General features: G+C 41.9%; 1 long non-coding RNA gene across 1 annotated transcript in view; it reads right to left on the bottom strand.

Annotated features, from left to right (window-relative positions):
• Positions 1-1,161: 1,161 nt before the first annotated feature.
• LOC132658181 (uncharacterized) overlaps positions 1,162-25,651 on the bottom strand; it is a 130,860-nt gene continuing 106,370 nt past the window's right edge. The window contains exon 3 of the long non-coding RNA XR_009597426.1: positions 1,162-1,771. This is a non-coding gene — a long non-coding RNA (uncharacterized LOC132658181). The remainder of the gene's footprint in view (positions 1,772-25,651) is intronic.

Consider the following 25,651-nt stretch of genomic DNA (forward strand, 5'->3'; position numbering starts at 1 on the left):
ACATGTGAGGCCCTGTGGCCACTCAGAGCCACACTATGTCAACCCACAGCTCACATTTCTCCTATCTGAGAAACTTGGTGCTGCCATGGTGCCTTACATTCTGGACTGACCTGAAGTGGGGACACTCTAGACATAAAAATGGACCCCTAATTCTTACGTGAATCAACATGTGCTGGGAACAACCCCCTGAGGCACTGAGATGAAGACCACTACCCAGGCGAGTTTCTTTGCCCAGCCCACAGGCCACAGCTACCAGGATGCATTCATGGACCCCTAGGTCTGCCTCACGCTGGGTCTCCACCTCTCTCCTCACTGACTCCGTTGATTCTTATTTAACATCTCTTCCAACTCTGTTTCCTGAACCAGGTTGAGTTTGTAGAACAGGAAAGGAAAGGTTGGACTCCGTGGTGAACAGTCTCTGAAGGAAGTATTTTTTAAAAAAAATAAAACACTGTTCTCATGCACACAAACCTCCCACTGAATCCACCAGGACCCACAGAACCAAACAAGTTCTTACTCACCCTCTGCTGCTCCCTCACTTCACACTCCTAGCCAAACTCCCCAAGCACCTATGGTTGCTTTTTTTAACATTTGGTTTTAAATATTTATCTTGATTTTTAAAAATGTGATTTTTATACCCTCTAAACAGACATGACCCATATTTCACAATATAAGTAGCTCATTGATGTATTTTTGGAAATTCTAGTTCCTTCCAACAACTTTATCTTTCCTCCATGTGAAACATAAACACTTGGTATTAAAAAAATACATATTTTCAAGATAAAGTCTTTATTCCAGTATCTGGGCATGATTTTCTTTTGTTTTAGGATAAAAAACAACATTCAGTTAAAAAAAAATGCATGAAGGAGCAATGACTAGGTGCCAGGTACTGCTCTGCAAAGTTTTGAGGACCCCGCAGTGGGTTCAGTCTAGCCAGGGAACAGCCACTCATCAATCCCAGGACAGTGTCATGCAGGGCGGTGATGAGGGAAGTGCCAGGTGCTGTGAACCGGGGGACTCACGCCTGCATCACACTCTGGTGACCAGGAACGGCTGCCCAGAGGAGGTGGTTCCACACTGAGGCTTGAAGAGTGAGGCGCAAAGAGTAAGTAAGAGGTACCAAGAAAACAGCGGTGGGGGTAGCACGAGGACATCTGGGGGCGAAGCGGTGCAGGTGGGAGGTAAAGTCAAACAGCCAACAAACAAACAAATAAAATAAAATAGAGGATTTGTACAAGAGTGAAGAGAAGGGTCCTAGTAAGAACACAGGGAGGAGCAGGCCGCTGCTGGAAGGACTGCGTCGGCCACATTAAATCTGATCTTGCAGCAACCCTCCGCTCCCTCTGGCTGCTGACTGACAGAATGGCTTGAGCGGGCAGGGTGAGCTTCGGCAGCAAAGAGGGGCCTGCAGGAGGGCGGAGGCAGTGGGGATGGAGAGAGATGAGACTTAGAAAGTGGAAATGCAGCACCTGGTGGCTTGCTGGAGGGCGGGGGAGGAAGAGGAAGCAGTGATGACCCCAGGTACACCCGAGAAAGGCTGTATACCTGGGAAGAGTGAATCTACACGTATGTATGAGTGTATGCAGTCCACCCATCACGCCGCGTCAGACAGGATGGGCCCATTCCTGCCGTGGTGATAGCCTGAATTAATCTCCGTAACGAAGGCGGCTCGCACTGCCGATCCATCACCAGCTGGCCACGTCCCTGCCCAGCTTCATGTTCCCTCTGGGATCCAAGCTGATGGGTCAGCCTCGTCTGGAACACTGCCCATCTCAAGGCAAAGGAAAAGACAGAAAGAACCTTGAGTAGCCTCTTAAGAGAAACATTGTCCTTTTACTCACATTGCATTGGCCAAGACAAGTCACGTGGATTACTGGAGTTAAATGGGGACAGAGATACACCATTCACTGGGAAGGCCACTGGAAGACACGGTGAGATGGTTACACAGTCCACAATGGCCAGGAGAAGTGGCCAGAAACCCAGCCACAACACTGATTGAAGAAACAGAACAAAAGCCTAGCTTTTCCCACTCCATGCCGGTGAAGCTCATAGAGGCGCCAGCATTCGGGGACGCTCACTTAAAAGGGGCAAAGGCTGTAAAGGGCCTGTGTGCCTTCACGGGGCTCCATCTGTGGGATCTCATGCAAGTTCCTCTGGACTGAGTTTCCCTGTCTGCCAAATGAACGCGTTAGATAGAGAGGCATTAGAAGTTCCTTCTGGGTCTAGGAACCAATGACTCTGACCACTTCTCTACCCACGGGTCTGAGCATCCTATTTCCAGGTCTTTATTTTTATGGCTTCAGAGACAAGGCTCTCTCTTGCTACCACATGGTCACACCGCAGGAGTCGAGCTGTGCAGGTGGGGCGAGGGGGCCTCGGGCCTCTGTGACTGGTGAGATGGGTATTCCTCACTTCACCCACCACTGCCCCCCGCAGCTGGTCCTGCCTGCCGCATCACACTAGACTCTGCCCCATCGTGCTTGACCTGCTGCTTAACCCTTCCCTGTGGGAAGGGCCTGTGGCACCTTTGGCTGTGGCTTGCCACTGCATGCCATCCCGAAGAGGCAGCAGGGTGGACATTTGGACCCACCCCCCGCCCCAAGTTATCAAATGTCATTCAATCCACCTTCATCTCAGCGGATTTAAGGGCCACAGCTGCCACTGTCCTCCCTTTTCCTTTAATTTCTGTCCCTTGATGTTCAACTAGTAAACAATGATGCATTCCAATTTCCAGATGCCCGAGGTTACAAATCCTTTCAAGATATAATCAGCTGAAAATAAGGAGTTTTGCATCTGAGGCTGATCCAACATGACTACACACTTATTACCAAGCCTGTGTAATTAAAAATGAATATTTCACACACACACACACACACACACACACACACACACACACCATCATCCTGATGCAGAAAAATGTGAGATGAAAAATTCAAGGAGGCACTGAACAGAAAGGCAATGAGTGTGGCAGAAATCAAGAACAGACTGCAAAGTCCCCTCCTAAGAACTATGCTTGTTGTTTAGTTGCTTAGTTGGGTCCAACTCTTTGTGACCCCATGGACTGTAGCCCACCTCTGTCCACGGCATCTCCCAAGCAAGAATACTGGAGTGGGTTGCCATTTCCTTTTATAGACAAAACTATTCTAAGTTAGCCTTATTACTTAAAGCCCACTCTGCAGAACGCAATTCTTGTTCATCTGTTTAATTAAAGAAATAGCATTGCACTGGATTCTCTGAGCCTTTGTTTATGGCCCAAACATAGGAGAACTTTCAACAGTGGCTAACTCACAAAGTCAGCCCCAAGACTTCCCTCTGGTGGAAGGCGTCATGTCATGTTGCACTCCTGAACCCTGATGCAAGACTGCAGAATCATCATGCACTTTTGTAAGCCCCTCTGGTTGAATCCTGAGCAGGACTGACAACTAATCAATAGACTACAGCAAAGGTGACGTGATGCCACTTCTAGGATTACATCACTGAAAATTGTCAGCCCCGTACTGTCGGTAGCCTCTCCTTGCTCGCCCTGATGAAATAAGCTGTCTTATGGAGAGAGCCACGTGTCAAAGAACCAAGAGCAGCCAACAATGACTGATGCTACTGTTGCTACTATTATTATTTTTTTTATATGGCCTCTACTGTTAGCTCATCTTATTGCCACAAGAAGCCTATAGTGGAGGGACTATGGAACACAGTCATCAGAAGTGTCCACTTCAGAGTTAGTTCTTGGTTTTGCCACTTAACAGCTGTGTGTTCTTCTGACAACTATAACCACCTCCAAATGTACTCCCTCCATCTCTCATTTTCTAGACATTTCTGTAGTTGGGAAATGTGGCTTTGAAAGGTGCCAACTAACTGCTCTCACTATTTGCTAAAATAATTAGGCCTTCATTACCAAGATAATTGAGAGCAAATGAAAACAATCTCTAGATACTGGGATAGTAATCCTAAAAATGTAAAGGGGAGACTTGTCTGGCAGTCCAGTGGGTGCGACTTTGCCTCCCAATGCACGGTGTGCAGGTCCAATCCCTGGCCAGGCAGCTAGGAGCCAACGCGCTTCACAGCCAAAAGCAAACAAAGAAACAAAAACCCAGCAAAAAATAGAAGCAATATTGTAACAAATTCAATAAAAATACATTAAACAATGGTCCACAGTAAAAAAAAATGTAAAGAGGCACTGGCATACAATGGCATCTAGAATGTAAAAAAAAAAAAAAAGAGATTTCTAGGTCCATCTTGGCATCATTTCATTAGTTTTTACTGGCTGAGTAATATTCTATCATACACACGTAAAACATCTCCATCCATTCAATTATAGGTGAACATTTAGGTTGCCTCCACATCTTGGCTATTGTAAACAAGTGAAAGTGAAGTCGCTCAGTCATGTCTGACTCTTTGCGACCCCATGGACTGTAGCCTACCAGGCTCCTCCGTCCGTGGGATTTTCCAGGCAAGAGTACTGGAGTGGGTTGCCATTTCCTTCTCCATATTGCCGCTATAAACACTGGGGTGCATGTATCGTTTCAAATTAGAGACGATCATGGTAAGTGAAGTAAGCCAGAAAGAGAAAGACAAATACCATATACTATCACTTATATGTAAAATCTAACATGTGACAGCTGAAACTATTTATGAAATAGAAACAGACTCACAGACATTGAAAACAAACTTACAGTTACCAAAGAAGAAAGCCGGTAGGGGAGGGATAAATAAGGAGTTTGGGATTAGCAAAGACAAATTGTTCTGTATACAACAGATCAACAAGGTCCTACTGTGCAAGACAATGAATTGGATTCAAAAGTATGTGATAAACTTCATGGAAAAGAATGTGAAAAAGAACACGTGTGTGTGTGTATAACTGAATCACTTTGCTGTCCACCACAAATTAATACAACACTATAGATCAACTGTACTTCACAATTACAAGGAAAAAAAGAGAAAGAGAGAGAGAACGTTCTCTTCTCTATGAACATGGACTGATCTCAGAGTATCCAACAGCCTTTCGTCAGATGGAAAGCTTTATTTTTGTCCTTGCCTGGACTCATGGACTTTGAACAAGACCAATAAGATATTGTGTTTTAATTTGGATTATTTCCTCAGCTTTATTTTACTGGTGGAGGAGGATTCAGGAGATTCCATGAAATAAACACTCATATTCCTGTTGGGAGTAAGTACACTAATGATTAAGTTCCGGTAGAAATTTCTATCTTTTTTGGATAACCATTTGCTGAAAATTAACAAGTTTTCCACTTGCTGCATACAGCCTTTCCCCAGGAGTTTGCTTCCTAGGGAGAATGGCTTGTATTTTTCAGCAGCTATCGAAAGCAAGAACCAGGCGGGTGTAAAATGTGCGTGCTTCTGCATTCCTGTTTCACTTTGCACAAAAAGCACAGCATCAACTGGATGAAATAATAGCTATTCAACTGGTCATTCCCTTATGACTGCAAAGCGATTTGGAGCTCAGTCACGCTTACAAAAGCAGATACTGACTATGTGTAGAAATATCCAGAATGTGACGCTTTGCCACTGATATCTTTCACTCATAATTACTGCAGTCGGCCTGCCCAGACCTGGCCAGTGCCTGGTCAGTAGTCTCAGAAAGAGCCAGAGCAAGGTGAATGGCTGGGGTAGAAACAGAAACCAGACCCAAACCCATGGGGCCAGGCCAGGCCCCAAGAACCATAGAGCTCAGAGGCATGGTCAGGCGTGGGTTGATGCTTTCCCACGGTTGGTGTTCCATGGGGTGGGAAATCATGTCTTTTCATGATGACACAATGCACGTGAACAACCTCTGTAAATTGCAAACTTCTATAGGGGAGTGAGTCATTCTTCTGAGAAGAAATATGGCATCAAGCTGGTTGTAGTTATTTTTGCATTTGGTGATGCTGTCTACTCTGATAGAGGAGAACACATTTTAAAGGGCCATGGATAGCACGACTATGCCTAGGCAATGAATAATTCAAATTAGGAAGCATAAGCAAGGACTGCTATCCCCAAAGATGGTATCCCAGCTTTGGCACTGGTGCCGAACTCCTGCTGTGTAATGGAGAGGAGCTGGTGACGGTGAACTATCCTGAAATGCTCACGAATGTTCAGGAATCATCTGGCTTTTGGTAGACTGCTGGTGTTGCATTTGCTTGCACTGCAACCCAAGTTGGCGACCTCCGCTTTGTCAGCATGAGGCCAGTCTGAGCCTTAATTCTGAATTTTCCCACAAACCTTCTAAGCTGGCCTCTGCTAAGTGTTGTGTGGCTTGGCATGTGCTACTGAGGATTTTCTTTTAAATCACCACTTTTAAGGACTCATCTACTGCGAGTAACTAAATAAGGATACTAGAGTTTTTGATATTATGGATATCCCTCACTCTCAGTGTTTCACAGGAAAAAAAGTCCTTTTAGATTCCATTCTTCTTGGCCGTGATGAGTTATCTACCTGAATCTAATTTAGGCAATTTCCCTGCCACTCCAGTGTGCTAGCACAAAAATGAGTATTAATTTACAGCTAATTTAGCATGCTAGCCCTGAATTAGCAAGAAGCCAGGTTTGAAAGAGCTGATATTGAAAGCTCAGCAAACTTTCTAAAATAAAGTCACAAATGCAAGTATGTACACAGACTGGTACCCAGATGCATGCCCATATACCTTCATTCCGCCATTCAATACATTTTGGAAATACACTTCATGGATATTTGCTTTAAGCACAATAGTACTAAAGTTAAATGTTACCATAATAGTGTGTCTCATCTAAGAAGCCAGCAGACTTGGAAATCAACAGCTGCCTTAGAAAAAAAAGCCCGCAGCCCTGCAAACGCCTATTACTCCACAGTGAGGTGGGTCAGGAGAACAGGTGAAGCCCAGGAGGTACGGGCCGTAGGGTGCTGTGTGGGTAGGTTGTCACCCTGTTTGGCATCAACGCGGTGACCTCCTGGCAGCAGAGGACTACCAGGTTGCCTAAGGAGGGTTGGATCAGCCCTGGTCAGAAATGGAGCAGATCAAAACTCCCATGCTGATAGGCAGAGGAAAAAAAACAAACAAACAAGCACACAGAGATTCCCAGGTTCAGGGAGCCTTGGAGGAGCTCCAAGTGAAATCTATTTCTCTAACAATACAGTCAATTGAGAGCTCCACAACACGTGCTCTCATTTAAGCCTCATGATGGCCTCTGAAGGTGGTCTCTATTAGTTCCTTTCATTGCCAAGGAGTTCAAAGAAGTCCATCCATCCATCCATCCAACAAATATCTGAGAGCCTTTTATAGCAAAGCTCTTTCCTAGGGGATGGAGATACAGTAGTGACAAAACCAACAAAGCTACTGTCCTCACAGGAGTTTATTTATAGAAGGATTAAATAACTTGTCCAACACTGAACTAGCAACATGGCCAAAATCCCAAGTCACGACTGCTTCATTTCTGAACCACATTCTTAACCAATACATCATGAGGTCCTCTATGACAGGAGAACATTTAGGAGGAACTAAAAATTCTTGCTTATCATTTCATGTTTTCTTCTTAAAAGTTACCGGGCTTTGCCATGCACAGTCCAGCTCCTCTATTAAACCAGACAACACTATGTCTCTTCTCTTTCCCTTCTTCTCCCCTTCCCTCCCTCCCTCTCACTACTAAGGCCGTAGACATTTGGAGAGGGCAGGCAGCAAATAATTCTTAATGTCAGACTACGTCAAACACTGCTGGTTGCCTATTTGATGTCTATTCTCCCTTCTTTTCTTACTATCAGGACCACGGTTCTGCTTGGGGAGGCAAATTTCCTAACTAAGGGAGACGATTTCCCAGGCTGCCTGTACCAGGGGTGCTCCTGTGATTCAATCCAACCAGTGAGGTATAAGAGGAAGTCCGTTGGGTAGATCAAGTTTCTAGAATCTTTGTTTTCCAGATGGATAAAGGACAGATTCAGCTGGCTCACATCTTCTGCCATTTGTGCTTTCTCTTCTTTCCTCTGGATCTTGGGCAAGATTTCTGAAGGGTCAGGAGAGTGTTGCAGCTGTGAAGCTTAGGGGGATTTGCTCAGGGTGGTGCAACAGAAAAATGGAAGGAGCTTGGGTATTTCAGGATTTACTCTATCAGCCATATGAACTCTGGGGTACCTCCCCTTGTACATGAGAAAAATATGCCGGCACTAGGTTTTAAGTCATTGAGGTTGGATGTGTGTATACGCTACTGTTTACAGTACTACTGCCATAAAAGCACGAAATACACTGCTGATAAATTCAATGTTAGTAATTACCACCTCAATATCACTGTCACTATTTCCTGAGTACTTTGCATTGTGCAAGGTGTTAGGCTGAATTTTCTTACATTATATTCCTTATAGGAAACTTATGAGACAGGTGTGGTTATCACACTTTATACATGAGAAAATGGAAGCTCTAGGTAATTAAACAACTTGTCCAAGGTTACTCAACTAGAATAAATCTCTGGGTTTCAAACCTGACTCCAGCCACATGATTTGCTCATGAGTCCGTCCTTATGAAACCACATAAAGCAACATGGCTGGTATTTTGAAAACGCTATTATCCTGATGTTTAGGACAATAATAGTCCTAAGAGCAAAGATTAAGATGAACCTAGATCTCTAATATCTGCAGACTTGATGTTTTAGTAAAATATCCTTCCTGATATTATGAAAGCCTAACAAATTCCAATTTCTTTTCCTTTTGTTTGTAACCACAAACAGCATGATAAAGTGTGAAAAACATACCTGCAAGCTCTGTGCATACCCAGAAAAAAAAAAAAGCCTATTTGCCCATCATGTGTGTATCTAACAGTGATGTGTGGAGTTATTAATAGCCTAGGCATGGAGCCCTCACTCCCCTGGACTTATTTTGACCACATGAGGATGGATTCTGGAGTTGGGAAACATCATAAAGGATGAGGTTTTGAGAAGCATGAACAAGTTCAAGGAGAGGCATTGATTGTGGCTGTCAGAAGAGAAAGAGAGAGTGATGCCATCCAGCCTATTCCTCGTGCCTTTGTCCGCTTTCCTCCCTACATGCTCTTCTTCACAGCAGCAAGCGTGTCCTCCCTGTCTCCTATCCCCACATGCTCAGAGTCTAGCTTTTGATTTCACCTCCGTAGGCTAATCCTCTATTACCATCTGGGAAAACATTTTTCTTTGAAGCCATTTGACATTTAATCAGAGAAGATTTGATTATTTTTTTCACGTTGTTCAAGATTAAATCTATATTTTATACACACACGCACGCACACACACACACCCCCCTCTATGACCCACTTCATCTTCACTCTGTGTACATCCTGCCTGATACAGCTTTCAGGTCATTTCAGGTCTTTTGCAAATATCTGGATTACCTGCCAGAAAAAAGAAAAAAATTCTCACCAAGTCCCTTTCTCCTTTGTTTTGCTCACTAGCAGACAGGCTCACAAGGCCAGGTTTAAATGTGTAACTGCCCAAGCACTGGAAGGGTTGATACTCCCTCCCCTATTCATTCCCTCCCCACATGCCATCCCAAACTAAATCAAGAACAGAGCATAAAACAAGCATGAATCCAACTCTACTTTTTCTGAATATGGTTACTTTCACTCTTTTACTTGAAAAAGTGTGAGTCACTCAATCATGTCTGATTCTTTACAACCCCATGGACTATAGCCCTCAGGCTTCGTCCATGGAATTCTCCAGGCAAGAATACTGGAGTGGGTAGCCATTCCCTTCTCCAGGGGAATCTTCCTAATGCAGGGATTGAACCCATGTCTCCGGTAAGTCTCCTGCAGTGCAGGAAGATTCTTTACTGTCTGAGCCAAAAGGGAAGCCACTTTTCCTTGAAGTATCACATATGTACATATATATAGATGTGTATATGTGTATACACACACACTGATATACCTATACATATATATAGGTATATACGTGCGTGTATGTATTTATACACACAAATATGTACTATGTGTGTAAATCTCTATCTATGTTATGCTGGCAGGCTTGGCCCATGTTCACACTGACAATATGCTAGCTAGACAACTCAGCAGTGGGTACTCAGAAGCTTATGATGTGACATTTTACTCTATGTCATACATGAGGGAAAAGCTTGATTTTTCGAGTTCCTGGGTTCCAAACTTAGGAAAATATAAAAATTAAGGAAGACAGACTCCCAGAGAAAAGTATACTGTTTAAATATAAAGGGAATATGAGCTGGACACCTGTAATATTGTTACATCCAGACAAGAAACACTGTTATTGGTTTGTATGAGATAGCAATATTTCACTTTGATTCACATGTTGGTTTAATGCTTCTTTGCAAAAAGTCTGCTTATATTTTCCATCTATATTATTAGATAAGTCTATATAATTGTCTTGCCCAGTCCATACTCAATTACATATTTAAATACATGAGTTTCGATTGATTGACAACGTGCATGAAGAAGCAAAGCTGACACTTTCAACTTCCTGATTCCAAATATTAAGACCAAACTTGAACTTGCACAGCTTAAATCATATGCCACCCATAATCAAGATGAATATTACTATGTTTTCTGTTGTTCTTGTTCTTGTAAATTATAAAGGTATAGCAAACTACAAAGAAAGAGGTAGTGTTCACCCATATATCTGTGACTCAAAATTTATCATTATTAATTTGATACTTGTGCTTTCTCTGCACACATTGTTAAAACAATTATGAAAGTTTGATATGAACACATTCCCCTTTAAAAGAAACAGTAAACCATCACAGGTAAAGCTAATGAGTCTTTTTCATCATCCTTGTCCTGTCTCCACCCATCTCCTTTCAATCTCTTTTTCTTTCTCCTCCAAAAGGACCAGCTGCAATCATTTTTGTATACAGTCTTACAGTCCTTTTAAAAAGCATTTTTCACATGTTCATACAAAATACATAGTATTGATTTTTGTGTTTTTCAAACTTAGATTGGACTCCAGCAGAGCATCATTCTTCAAAGAACTCTTCAGAAAAAGCACGTGATCATCTCAATAATTGCAGAAAACACAATTGATATAAATTATGATATAATGATACTTATTTCATTAAATAAAAAAAAAACATTTTCAGCAAATGAGGGAAAAAAGTGATATTGTAAACTGAAGAAAAAAATAACCAAAAAATCCTAGCATTAAAGTTCTATTTAATGGTGAAACAATAGAATACCTTTCAAACCTAGGAACAAGCAGCTGTCACCATGTCTGTCCAAAATGTTCAGGCCAGCGTAGGACACAAAAAGTCAGTCAAAGGCATAAGGTTGGAGAAGAAGAAATGAATTTACCATATTCACACTCAGTATGACTTTGTCTTCATGAAAATCCAAGAGGATCTACAGACATAGTTAGAACTAACAAAGAGGTTTAGCAAGATTTCTGGACGTTCGGTAGATACATAGAATTATCTGTGTTCTTTGGCACAAGCAATAATGCATTAAAAATGTTATTTTTGAAATGCCATTTTAATGGTAATATCAAGAAAAAATATCAAGGAAAAATCAAAAGTGTGTGATAACTTTGTGGAGGAAATTATAATATATACAGTGTTTTTTATATTGAAAACAAAAGAATATGTAATGAATGGAAAGATAAAATGATAAAAGTGATCATTTTGCTCATATTAACCTATAAATTCAGCAAAACATAAATTAAAATTTTATCAGGTTTTCACGGTACTTGAAAAAAGTATCTTAAAATTCATATAAAGCATCAAAAAGTCTGAAATATCCTAGCCAAATATGAAATAAAACTAGGTGAATATACTAACCTTAAAAATAAAAATAACCTTAAAAGAAAAATCAGATCTTATTTCAAAACTGTATTAAGACAGTGAGTTGTGGTCCATGGATATAAACTACACCAAAGACATAGAGTAAATGCTCCAAAACAGTTTGATACCAGAAGAAACCAACACACACACACACACACACACACACACACACACACACGTACGTATATAGCAAAAAAATTAAATAAAACAGTATCTTAAAATGGCCTGAGAATATTGATTATCTTTACAGAAGAAAAATTTAAGATATAGGCCACAGTATAAACAAAATGAGCCCCCAGTGCATTAAAAACAAATATGAAAACTGAAATTAATTTATAAAAACGGATTATAGTGGAGTACAACTCAGGATAGGGAAGAACTCCTTGAACAAAACACAGTTCTAACCTTAAAGGTAAAGACTGACTAGTTTGTTTATTAGATTTTAAAACTTTTTATCATAAACAAGGGAATTCCCTGGTAGCTCAGTCGATAAAGAATCTTCCTATAGTTCAAGAGACTTGGGTTCAGTCCTGGGCCAGGAAGATCCCCTAGAGAAGGAAATGGCAACCCAGTCCAGTATTCCTGCTTGGAAAATCCCATGGGCAGAGGAACTTGGCAGGCTACAGTCCGTGGAGTCACAAGAGTCGGACATGACGTAGTGACTAAACCACCACTATAACCAAAGTGGAAAATCAGCCACAGGCTGAGTAACAATCACAATACATATAATTGAATAATATTCAGAATCTATAAAGAATCCCTAAAAATAAATTGGAAATGGACAGCCAATAGGAAAAACACATTTAAAAAAATCACAGAAAACAAAATGCCAAAGGCTCACTCCCAAGAGACACGCAAGCTAAAACCATAACGCAACAGCATTTGCCCCGTTGAACCATCTGCTTTCAAATCTGTTACCTTCTCTTCCTCTGCTCTTTCTACAGGACAGGTAACTTCCGACTTCCGGCTAAGTGTAGCCAGTGAGAGGAACTAAAGGGAGATCCCAGCACGAGAGGAGGGGGGGCCTGTGGTTTCTCCCCTCTTTCCTGTGATTCCTGTAGCAGCTCTGGCAGCTTCCGTGGCTTCAGCTCCCCACTCCCATCTCCCACCCCGGCTTTAGTTTCTGACACGGACCCTAGCTTCTGGTCTCTGTACCAACTTGGCCGAGTTTCTCTCTAGGCCTAGGGCTGACAGTGGCTTCCTACAGCTGTGGATGATTTTTCACCAAACTATTTTGCTTTCCAGCTGTCCTGTCTACTGTCTAATCAATTCCTTGTATTAACTTTCCTTTGTTGAAAGATCTAGAATGTTCCTAGCCAGACATTGACCATTTTACCCTTATTAGACTGACACAAACTGAAATAGCTGACAAAACAATGTGCTGATGAAAATATAGAGAAATATGAACTTCCATATGCAGCTGGTGGGAGTGCAAATTGATAAGCAGTATGCTCTTTGGAGAGCAGTATGTAGAAAAATAGTAACTGGCTGTTTGCTGTGGCTTAGAAATCCCACATGCAGGCATACATACCCAGTCAATACTTTCACAAGAAAGTGAGTAAAATGATTCCCACCACACAATTATTTATAACAGCAAATTTTTAAAAAATGTAAATATCTGTTAACAGAAGCAAGTGTTGCAATGTAATATGTTCATAGAATGGAATACTAGTGAATAGTTTGGTATCCACTGTAGCTTACTGTATCAACATGAAAAATCACAAAAGCAGAATAAAGCAGAATGATATATATCTAAAGCACAATGCCATTTACAATTATGCAAATATCGATTATGTGTATTCTTCAAGGATAGATGCAAATGTAGTAAGATTATTTTTAAAAAACATACACGTACAGGAGACAGAAACACCAAATTCCAGATAATTATTCCCTTTGGAAGGAAGGAGGGTAATGGGTTTGGAGAGTGTTGTACATAGAAAATCAACCTGATGTTTTATTTCTTAAAAGTATCTTACACAAATTTGGCACCAGTCATATTTAGTAAAGTTGGGTGGAAGACACATAGGTGTTTCCTGGGCAATTCTCCATACTCATTGAAAGATGTCATTACATTTTTAAAAAGAACTTTCTAAAAGTAAGTGGCCTTCTTAACGTAGACAGGCCAATCACAGATAACTAATCGTGACCCGAGTTATATGGAGTAGAAGCTGCTGGGAATTCATAATAGATTCCCAAGAAAACCTACCAAATTTCCTCCAAAAGGAGAGTCATGTTTTATACACTCTCACCCCCATCTATCTTCAAAACAATACACTTTTTCCATGTTCATCATCATCAACCATGTCAGCCTGTTGAGGCCCGTTCCTGAATGAATGGTGTTTTAAACACGCTCAGCTATTTCCCCAAACACTGTCTGTCATTGCCAGCCTTCCTGTGTCCACTACAGTAAATCCATCTCTGTGATGTGCAGTCCGTCCGTCCCAGCATCCAGGCAGAGTTTCTCGTTTAGGCTTGAAATCTAGCCTAGTGACTTGGCTTCATTTCACTTGTTTGTGCTTCCCTTTACCGGTTATTGAAGGCATTTGTTATGGGCTGGTGCCGTGTGTTTCCACAGCTCTCTTCACTCCCTGCAATGTGTGTCTAGGTCACTAGCTGCAGCGTAGAGGACTCCTTTGTATCTTCAGGTATCCCAGCCTCTCCCTCACCTCTGAGCACCTGTACAGGCTTCCCCTTGGTGTGGAACCCTCTTACCCACCAACCTTCACCTTTCCCACTGATTTCTCATTCTCTTAAACGCCAGCTTAATCCCTTCCTCCTGAAAACCTCCCCAGGTCCTTGAGACTGGCATCCTCTACTTCAGCACATAACATCATAATCACTCTCACCTCCCCTCCCCCGCCCGAAGTTAAAGCCCTATTCAGCCCGGGAACGTGGCTGTATCTTACATCACACACTAACCGTCAAGAGCAAAGCCTGGCATACAATAGACATCCAATAAGTATTTCATGAATCAATGAAGTAAATCAAGTCAGATTTAACTTGCCTACTCAGGAAGTTATTCCTTTTCTGGTGAGGGAGATAGTTTGTATCCATGAAGTCAAAGTTCTCCCAATAACTCCAAGTTACTCCCAGTTTGCTTATTAATTCATTATAGATCAATCATCCAAATATTTACCAAATTCTCTGCATGAGTTTCTCTTTTTTTAAAAAAAATTGGCATTTCTGGGCTCACAAATTCCATTATATCACACTATATAGAGTCTGAGTTCTATTTACTTTAACACTCTTCTTTCAAGTCTAATGTCTTTCAATCCAAAATATTTGCTCTGATATTTCTTCACTTTCTTAAGCGTTTTTAGTTCCACAGCACAATGAAGGAAGAAAAAAATGGAGACTGGAGAGAAAATGTATAAGTGCAGTGAAAGCCTTTTTAGAAGGCAAATCAGACATAGCTAGTTCACACACACGAACTCTGGCATTTGTATATCAGCAATGATCATGGATTATTGCCCCATTCTATTAGCCTTTTAGGGATTTTGCCTTTGCTAAACCTCAAACAATAGCATGCAAATGTGAGTGCAGAAGAGGGAATTCTTACTAATGAAGCTTGTATGTGAAGTTCTTCTCATGCCAGTTTAAACTATCCTCTTGGTTTGCTTATGCAGCAGCAGCTGGGAGCAATACTTCTTTCAAATTACCATAAGATTTAATGGTCTAATGTGTTCCAAAGACAAGCAGAATTAGTTACACCAGGAGAAAACCAACAAACAGGATATGAACCACTTTTAATCTATTATAATGTACTAATTTTTTAATATTATGACTATTATATAGAACACATATGTATTCACATGTGTGTATAGATATATTTTCATTATATATATATTATATAGGACATTTAATTAACTAATCGGAGAAGGCAATGGCACGCCACTCCAGTAATCTTGCTTGGGAAATCCCACAGATGGAGGAGCCTGGTAGGCTACAGTCCATGGGGTCTCAAAGAGTCAGATACGACTGAGCACCTTCACTTTCACTTTTCACTTTCATGCACTGGAGATGGAAATGGCCACCCACTCCAGTGTTCTTGCCTGGAGAATCCCAGGGACGGGGGAGCCTGGTGGGCTGCCATCTATGGGGTCGCACAGAGTTGGACACGACTGAGCGACTTAGCAGCAGCAGCAGCAATTAACTAATACATAAATTAACATATACAATATATTTTAGAGATGGGTGTATTTTACGTTTACTCTTAGAATGTAAGCTAGTTCTTCCTTGGGATACTTTTCTTGACATTTCTGTAATACATTTGTTTTTAAATATTTTAAGGAAAGTTTAAAAAAAGAACACATTTTTGCTTAGCTGAAGATAGAAAATCTCCAAGGGCCCCATGTTTTAACTGTATAAAATGTTTAAAATGTTGTACATAAACTAGATAGCATTTTCCCCAAACAAGCATTAGGGGATTCTTTGACAATGCCCATTAGAGCATGCCAACCAATATGTTCCAATATACTTATTCCTCAATTAAGTGCTGTTAATCCTTCACATCTTTCTTCTGAAGAGCTTTACATTATCCTTTTGAGCAGGGCTCATTACTATGAATTCCAAGTAGATACATTGATGTTTATATCCTTTAAATGTCTCCCATAATGCAGTTGTAGGTGGAACACTGGGATACTGTGCTTTCCAAGTGAGACTGCACCAGAATATACCAGGCACACATCTTCACCACGTCTTTTTTCTTTTCTGAAACCGATGCAGATCTCAAAGAAACATATTGCTCTGCCTGTAACTCTAGCTGGCTGCAGATACAACTGGGTGATGACTGTGCAGTGCTAAGTCACTTTGGTTGTGCCAGACTCGTTGTGACCCCGTGGACTGTAGCCCACCAGGCCCCTCTGTCCATGGGATTCTCCAGGCAAGAATACTGGAGTGGACTGCCATGCTCACCTTCAGGGGCTCTCCCTCACCCAGGGATTAAACCCACATCTTTTTTGTCTCCTGCATTGGCAGGTGGGTCCTTTACCACTGGTGCCACCCAGGGAAGCCCCTTGGGTGATGGCAGCTAATATAACTAATAAACCTAAATGTTTAAGAACTATACACCGTATCCCCTGTTTCCCCAGCCTGTCCTCCTCTACCTTCCCAAAGATCACTCCCTTCCTTTTTTTTTAATCATAAAAAGCAAGCAGTATGTCTTTTGTTTAAACACCTGTTTAGACATACAAAATTACAATCTATTTGTGGCGTTATCTTACATACAATTCATTAAAGATCACTTGCAGACCTATTTTCTTTTAAGGTCTCAGTAGCGCTATCTTGAAACACTGGTTTTTTAATAGTCAAAAGCAGAATGACTAAGGGTACACAAGGTTTTCAATTCAGTTCAGTTGCTCCGTTGTGTCCAACTCTTTGCGATCCCATGGACTGTAGCACGCCAGGCTTCCCTGGAGGGTCACAACTTACACAGCGGACAGCTCTCTGGTTCAAACTCATCCCACATTTCCCAGTTGTGTGCTGCTCAGCGAGTTATATAACCTCTCAGTGCCTCAGTTTCTACGTAAATAGGATGGTAGTGATAACAGTACTTCTGGCTTCAGATTATTGAGATGATTCAATAAAAATTTTATGTAGGCTTTTAGCACAGTGTCTGGCACTCTAGCATCGGCTGAGCACACTGAGGTAGCTGAACCTGACCCTGAGAAAAAGCACCAAATACCGCCTTATATTCACACAGTAGGCTCTGGTTAATAGCTTTACTCTAACCTGACTGCATTCTGAGCCCTCGGAGGTTTTGCAAGGAAGATGAAGTCACAATATTTCATCAGTAGGACTTCAATAGTTCTAAGGGAAAAAAAAAATTGTAAGTAGACTGTGGCTGATAGAAAAAGAATAGGAATTTACTGGGAGAATACTGGGAAACTCACCTTCATGGAAAACAATCTGAAGAACCAGGCTCAGAATGAAAGGAACCCAGGAAGATGGGATCCAGGCTCACATCATGCCCCAGGAATCCCTGGCAAAAGCCCCCTGACACTAACCTCCACACGGCTTTCCTGCATCATGTCACTATCCCCAGATCCTGGGTGGCAGCCCTGCTGCCCCCAGAAATAGGCTACTGCTGACATACCACTGCTACCGCTGGCAAGACTCCCCTCTGCTCATTACTTTGTATGGCTTTAGTATACCTTCATCTTGGGTTCTGTTCTTCTTCTGGGAAACCAGACAGCCAGAGAATGTATGCTTGAACAGTTTTATGCACACAAGCTACTCAACGGCTCCCACATAACCCAGATCCAAAGCGACTCCTGTGACCAGCAGTGTCTGGCCAGCTGCACTTCCAAAGAATCATGACATTTCTAGATGACCTGAAAACTCTAGGGTTACCAAAGTACCTCTTGATCCAATAAAGACACAGGACAAAGTTTAAACATTTTAAGATTTTTGAGTAAGCTCTTAACTTGTTGCCTGTTCTGAAAGAGAAACATAAAATTAGCAGTTTCATGGAAATCTCCAATAAACCCATGAAGAATCTTGGGGTCTAACAGATATTTGTTTTCTCTGTGTTTTATTGTCATCTTTTATGAAACTATATTCAATCATGCTTCCAAAATAATGCTTCTGATGCAGTGAGTGAAGTTTTTTTCTCAACCTGTCTATTTAGAGAGTGACAGGAATCACCTATTGCTATGCTGAGTTCTACAATTCCAGCGACTGTCACTGGCTTTCTTTACTGAAAATAATCAATGGTTTTGACAGATAGAAAGGGGAGGATACCATGGCATATTTTGATGCATCTTGACAGCATGTTTCAGAGAGGCTGTCCCTGTCAGTTTCTTCTCTTTGATTTGTTTCTACCCAGGAATCCAAGGAAAGTTCTTAGGGTCTTTAATACAAAACCTCCCAAAACATAAAGAACAATGGGTACCTAGAACTTGTCTGTTTTTCATCCACTGATACGTTTTCTATTTTATCTCTTCATTTTAACCTGGTATGGTTTCAAGAGAGTTTTAAAATGTGCAAGAGTCGTATGGACTTGGGCACATGTTTCCTTGGCAGTAAGAAAATGCTTGGGTTGACAGCTAAGTCGCTGCCACACTTCACTCTTGGCTCTCTTCTATGATTCCAGGTTATTTTAAAACTTTATTAGTAGATATTGTAAATTATTTAAATTATCTGACCTCAATAGAGAATTAAATGACACAGGACATTTTCATGAAATTCATTGCATATACTTAGAATTTGCACCATTAATGCTGTCTAAGGAAGTACAAACATTATTTTCTAGAACCTGCTATTACATGAAAGACTTTTTTAAGAGAGGTAAAGATAAGAGTCATATTTCCATCTCATCCACACTTAAGCTGCTCTCTCTCCTCATAGCAGGAAATAGTCTGCTGTGCTAAAGAACTTGAAAACCTGTTTTGTTAATAGGTAATTAAAATGTGTGGCTAATGGGCCTCCCGAGACTTTAAGCTAAAGCTATTTGCTGTCACTTAAACTATTCCCTTGGCTCAGGCGGTTGCCAATCCAGGGGAAAGACCCTGAAACTAGATCCATGAGCAGGCAGAACTTCAAGGCCTGTGACTATCCTCCAAACTGGGTAAACTGGGCTCCTGAGTGAGACAGAAGAACCCTCAGACCATAGCGGGAACTTCTACTTCTTTGAGCTTTGACCGTGAATACAAGTCAATGCAAAATATATACAACACACACAAAGAGAAACAGAATGGCTTCCCAAGACCACAGGCATCATTCCTCATCTTCGCAAGGGGTTTATTGCCCAGCTGGGTTGATGGAGTACCACAGCTTCCTTTCTTAACGCCTCCTGACAACTTGCCTGACGTCTCAGAGAGTTTCTTAAAATATTCTTAAACCTTTGGCATCCCTTCCTGCCCTGGGCCTCATGCATAAAACATTTATCCACTCAGCAGCTTTGGCAGAAAGGAAAAGCCAAGTTCCATCCATCAAAGTCAAGGGCTGAATTACCCAGTGATTGCAGATCCTTTAATAACTCTGCTTCCTTATGACGACATTGGTAAATAGTCCAGCACTGCCAGCACCTTCTCTTTTTTGGTAAGCCTTCCCTTTTGTACCACCACTGTGTGAACACAATGAGCGGCTATGCCGAGCCCAACTGCAGTGTGTTTCCACCTGCAATCTGTAATGGTTTCCTAGGGCCGCTATAGCAAAGTACTACCGATGGAGTAGTAACAACAGGAAGGCATTATCTCACAGCTCCGGAGCTAAAAGTTTGAGTTCAGGTATTGGTAGGGCTGGTTACTTCTGAGGGCTGAGAGAGAGAGGGAGAATGTGTTCCAAGTCTCTCACCTAACTCTTGGTGGTTTGAGAGCAATCCTTGACTTTCCTTGGCTTATAGAAGCGTCGCCCTGATCTCTGCCTTCATCTTCATGTGCCATTCTCCCCGTGTGTGTGTCCCTTCCAAATTACCCCTTCTTACAAGGTCATCGGTCATATTGGATTAGGGACCCACCAGTATTGCTTCCCAGGTGGCGTTAGTGGTAAACAAGCTGCCTGCCAATGCAGATGTCAGAGGTGTGGGTCTACTCCCTGGGTTAGGAAGATCCCCTGGCTACAGTCTATAGGGTCCCAGAGAGTCAGACAAAAGGGAAGCAACTTAGCATGCAGACGTGTACACCAGCATGACCTCAACGAATTACATCTACAATGATCTTATCTTCAAGGTCACATTCTGAGATGCTGGGCTTGAACAAATAAATTCTGGGAGGTAACAAATTCATCTTGGAATCTTTGTTCCAAGTCTTTTTTTTTTTTTTTTTCCCCAAGAGTGCATTTACTCTTCCTGTTGGTTGCAAGAAGATCAACCAAATGTACTCACAAAAGACTAATAATGATTTGTTTTTCATACAAGGGCCAAACGATGTCTGGACTTCATATACCATCTGATTCACTTGCTGTAAAAAACAATTTACTATTATGCTGTTTTGTGAGGCGAAAGAGTAAAACAAATTTTGGTAGAAACTGAGGTCAATGCTATCGACATTTTATGAGTCAGTCAGTTCAGCTGCTCAGTGGTGTTGACTCTTTGTGACCCCATGAATCGTAGCACATCAGGCCTCTCCATCAATCACCAACTCCTGGAGTTTACTTAAACTCATGTCCATTGATTGAGTCAGTGATGTCATCTAACCATCTCATCCTCTGTTGTCCCCTTCTCCTTCTGGCTTCATCTTTCCCAGCATCAGGGTCTTTTCAAATGAGTCAGCTCTTCGCATCAGGTGGCCAAAGTATTGGAGTTTCAGCTTCAACATCAGTCCTTCCAATGAACGCTCAGGACTGATCTCCTTTAGCATGGACTGCTTGGATCTCCTTGTTGGCCAAGGGACTCTCAAGAGTCTTCTCCAAAACCACAGTTCAAAACAGTTAATTCTTCAGTGCTCAGCTTTCTTTATAGTCCAACTCTCACATCCATACATGACTACTGGAAAAACCATAGCCTTGGCGAGACGGACCTTAGTTGGCAAAGTAATGTCTCTGCTTTTGAATACGCTATCTAGGTTGGTCATAACTTGCCTTCCAAGGAGTAAGCGTCTTTTAATTTCATGGCTGCAGTCACCATCTGCAGTGATTTTGGAGTCCCAAAAAGTAAGGTCTGACACTGTTTCCAATGTTTCTCTATCGATTTGCCATGAAGTATTGGGACCAGATGCCATGATCTTCGTTTTCTGAATGTTGAGCTTTAAGCCAACATTTTCACTCTCCTTTTTCACATTCATCAAAAGGCTCTTTAGTTCTTCTTTACTTTCTGCTATAAAGGTAGTGTCATTTGCATATCTGAGGTTATTGATATTTCTCCTGGCAATCTTGATTCCAGCTTGTGCTTCATCCAACTCAGTGTTTCTCATGATGTACTCTGCATATAAGTTAAATAAGCAGGGTGACAATATACAGCCTTGACACACTCTTTTTCCTATTTGGAACCAGTCTGTTGTTCCATGTCCAGTTCTAACTGTTGCTTCCTGACCTGCACACAGATTTCTCAGGAGGCAGGTCAGATGGTCTGGTATTCCCATCTCTTTCAGAATTTTCCACACTTTGTTGTGTTCCACACAGTCAAAGGCTTTGGCATAGTCAATAAAGCAGAAATAGATGTTTTTCTGGAACTCTCTTGCTTTTTTGACGATCCAGCAGATGTTGGCAATTTGATCTCTGGTTCCTCTGCCTTTTCTAAAACCAACTTGAACATCTGGAAGTTCACGGTTCATGTATTGCTGAAGCCTGGCTTGGAGAATTTTGAGCATTACTTTCCTAGTGTGCGAGATGAGTGCAATAGTGTGGTAGTCTGAGCATTCTTTGGCATTGCCTTTCTTTGGGATTGGAATGAAAACTGACCTTTTCCAGTCCTGTGGCCACTGCTGAGTTTTCCAAATTTGCTGACATAATGAGTGCAGCACTTTCACAGCCTAATCTTTTAGGATTTGAAATAGCTCAACTGGAGTTCCATCACCTCCACTAGCTTTGTTCGTAGTGATGCTTCCTAAGGCCCACTTGACTTTGAATTCCAGGATATTTGGCTCTCGATGAGTGATAACACCATTCTGATTATCTGGGTCCACTGTGATTATCTGGGCCGTGAAGATCTTTTTTGCACAGTTCTGTGTATTCTTGCCACCTCTTTTTAATATCCGCTGCTTCTGTTAGGTCCATACCATTTCTGTCCTTTATTGAGCCCATCTTTGCATGAAATGTTCCCTTGGTATCTCTAATTTTCTTGAAGAGATCTCTAGTCTTGCCCATTCTATTGTTTTCCTCTATTTCTTTATACTGATCACTGAGGAAGGCTTTCTTATCTCTCCTTGCTATTCTTTGGAACTCTGCATTCAAATGGTTATATCTTTCCTTTTCTCCTTTGTTTTTGCTTCTCTTCTTTTCACAGGTATTTGTAAAGCCTCCTCAGATCCAAAGGTTATCTTGCTTTTTTGCATTTCTTTTTCTTGGGGATGGTCTCGATCCCTGTCTCCTGTACAATGTTATGAACCTCTGTCCATAGTTCATCAGGCACTGTGTCTATCAGATCTACTCCCTAAATCTATTTGTCGCTTCCACTGTATAATCATTAGGGATTTGATTTAGGTCGTACCTGAATGGTCTAGTGGTTTTCCCTACTTTCTTCAGTTGACGTCTGAATTTGGCAATAAGGAGTACATGATCTGTGCTACAAGTCTTCTCTCAGTCTTGTTTTGCTAACTATACACAGCTTCTCCATCTTTGGCTACAGAGAATATAATCAGTCTGATTTTGGCATTGACCATCTGGTGATGTCCATGTGTAGAGTCTTCTCTTGTATTGTTGGAAGAGAGTGTTTGCTATGACCAGTGCATTCTCTTGGCAGAACTCTGTTAGCCTTTGCCCTGCTTCATTCTGCACTCCAAGGTCAAATCTGCCTGTTACTCCAGGTGTTTCTTGACTTCCTACTTTTGCATTCCAGTCCTCTATAATGAAAAGGACATCTTTTTTGGGTGTTAATTCTAGAATGTCTTGTAGGTCTTCAGAGAACCATTCAAATTCAGCTTTTTCAGCATTACTGGTCAGGGTATAGACTTGGATCACCGTGATATTGAATGATTTGCCTTGGAAATGAACGGAGATCATTCTATCATTTTTGAGACTGCATCCAAGTACTGCATTTTGGACTGTTTTGTTTACTATGATGGCTACTCCATTTCTTCTAAGGGATTCCTGTGCTTCGCTGGAGTAGCCACAAACAGATACCCCATGTCCAAGGTAAGGAGCAGCATCTCTGCTTCGCTGGACCGGCCATGTGGAGATATACCCCACGTCCAAGGTCAGAGAAACCCCAGTAAGATGGGAGGCACTGGAGCAGCTATGAAGAGATACCCCACATCCAAGGGCAAAGGAGAAGCCCCAGCAAGATGATAGGATGGGTGAATTCGTGTTTAGAATCAAACCCCATTCCTGCCAGAGACGCTCAGAGTGCTCCAACAAACCTTTTGTGCACTAGGACCCAGGGACCCCACAGAGACCGAGACAGAACTGTGTCTGAGTGTCTTCTGTGGAGGTATAGGTCGGTGGTGGACTGCCACAGGGGCAGGGGCTCTGGGAGTGGGTATGGCATAAGCCCTCTTGGAGGAGGTCACCATTAACCCCACCATAGAGCTGCCAGAACATACACAGGACTGGAAAACAGACTCTTGGAGGGCACAACAGCACCTTGTGCATCAGGACCCAGGAAAAATGAGCAGTGATCCCACAGGAGACTGTCCCGGACTTGCCTGTGGGTGTCTTGAAGTCTCTGGCAAAGGTGTAAGCTGGTGGTGGCCTGCTGCAGGGTTGGGGGCATGGACTGTAGCAGTACATGCATGGGGTCTTTTGAGGGAGGTCACCATTTATCTTCATTACCTCCACCATAGTTTGGCCCCAGGTAAATAGCCACAGGATTGGAAAAGGTCAGTTTTCATTCCAATCCCAAAGAAAGGCAATGCCAAAGAATGCTCAAACTACCGCACAATTGCACTCATCTCACACGCTAGGAAAGTAATGCTCAAAATTCTCCAAGCCAGGCTTCAGCAATACGTGAACTGTGAACACCCTGATGTTCAAGCTAGTTTTAGGAAAGGTAGAGGAACCAGAGGTCAAATTGCCAACATCCGCTGGATCATGGAAAAAGCAAGAGAGTTCCAGAAATATATCTACTTTTGCTTTATTGACTAAGCCAAAGCCTTTGACTGTGTGGATCACCACAAAATGTGGAAAAATCTTAAAGACATGGGAATACAGACCACCTGACCTGCCTCTTGAGAAAACTATGTGCAGGTCAGGAAGCAACAGTTAGAACTGGACATGGAACAACAGACTGGTTCCAAATAGGAAAAGGAGTCCATCAAGGCTGTATATTGTCACCCTGCTTATTTAACTTACATGCAGAGTACATCATGAGAAATGCTGGACTGGAAGAAGCACAAGCTGGAATCAAGATTGCCAGGGGAAATATCAATAACCTCAGATATGCAGATGACACCACCCTTATGGCAGAAAATGAAGAGGAACTGAAAAGCCTCTTGATGAAAGTGAAAGAGGAGAGTGAAAAAGTTGGCTTAAAGCTCAACATTCAGAAAATGAAGATCATGGCATCTGGTCCCATCACTTCATGGGAAATAGATGGGGAAACAGTGGAAACAGTGTCAGACTTTATTTCTTGGGCTCCAAAATCACTGCAGATGGTGACTGCAGCCATGAAATTAAAAGACGCTTACTCCTTGGAAGGAAAGTTATGACCAACCTAGATAGCATATTAAAAAGCAGAGATCATTATCAGAGAAATGCAAATCAAAACCACAATGAGGTACCATTTCACGCCAGTCAGAATGGCTGCAATCCAAAAGTCTACAAGCAATAAATGCTGAACAGCGTGTGGAGAAAAGGGAACCCTCCTACACTGTTGGTGGGAATGCAAACTAGTACAGCCACTATGGAGAAGAGTGTGGAGATTCCTTAAAAAACTGGAAATAGAACTGCCTTATGACCCAGCAATCCCACTGCTGGGAATACACACGGAGGAAACCAGAATTGAAAGAGACACGTGTACCCCAATGTTCATCGCAGCACTGTTTATAATAGCCAGGACATGGAAGCAACCTCAGCAGATGTCCATCAGCAGATGAATGGATAAGAAAGCTGTGGTACATATACACAATGGAGTATTACTCAGCCATTAAAAAGAATATATTTGAATCAGTTCTAATGAGGTGGATGAAACTGGAGCCGATTATACAGAGTGAAGTAAGCCAGAAAGAAAAACACCAATACAGTATACTAACATATACTAACACATATATATGGAATTTAGAAAGATGGTAATGATAACCCTGTATGCGAGACAGCAAAAGACACACAGATGTATAGAATAGTCTTTTGGACTCTGTGAGAGGGAGAGGGTGGGATGATTTGGGAGAATGGCATT

The sequence above is a fragment of the Ovis aries genome, chromosome 19, assembly GCF_016772045.2.
Source record: "Ovis aries strain OAR_USU_Benz2616 breed Rambouillet chromosome 19, ARS-UI_Ramb_v3.0, whole genome shotgun sequence".
NCBI lineage: Eukaryota > Metazoa > Chordata > Mammalia > Artiodactyla > Bovidae > Ovis > Ovis aries.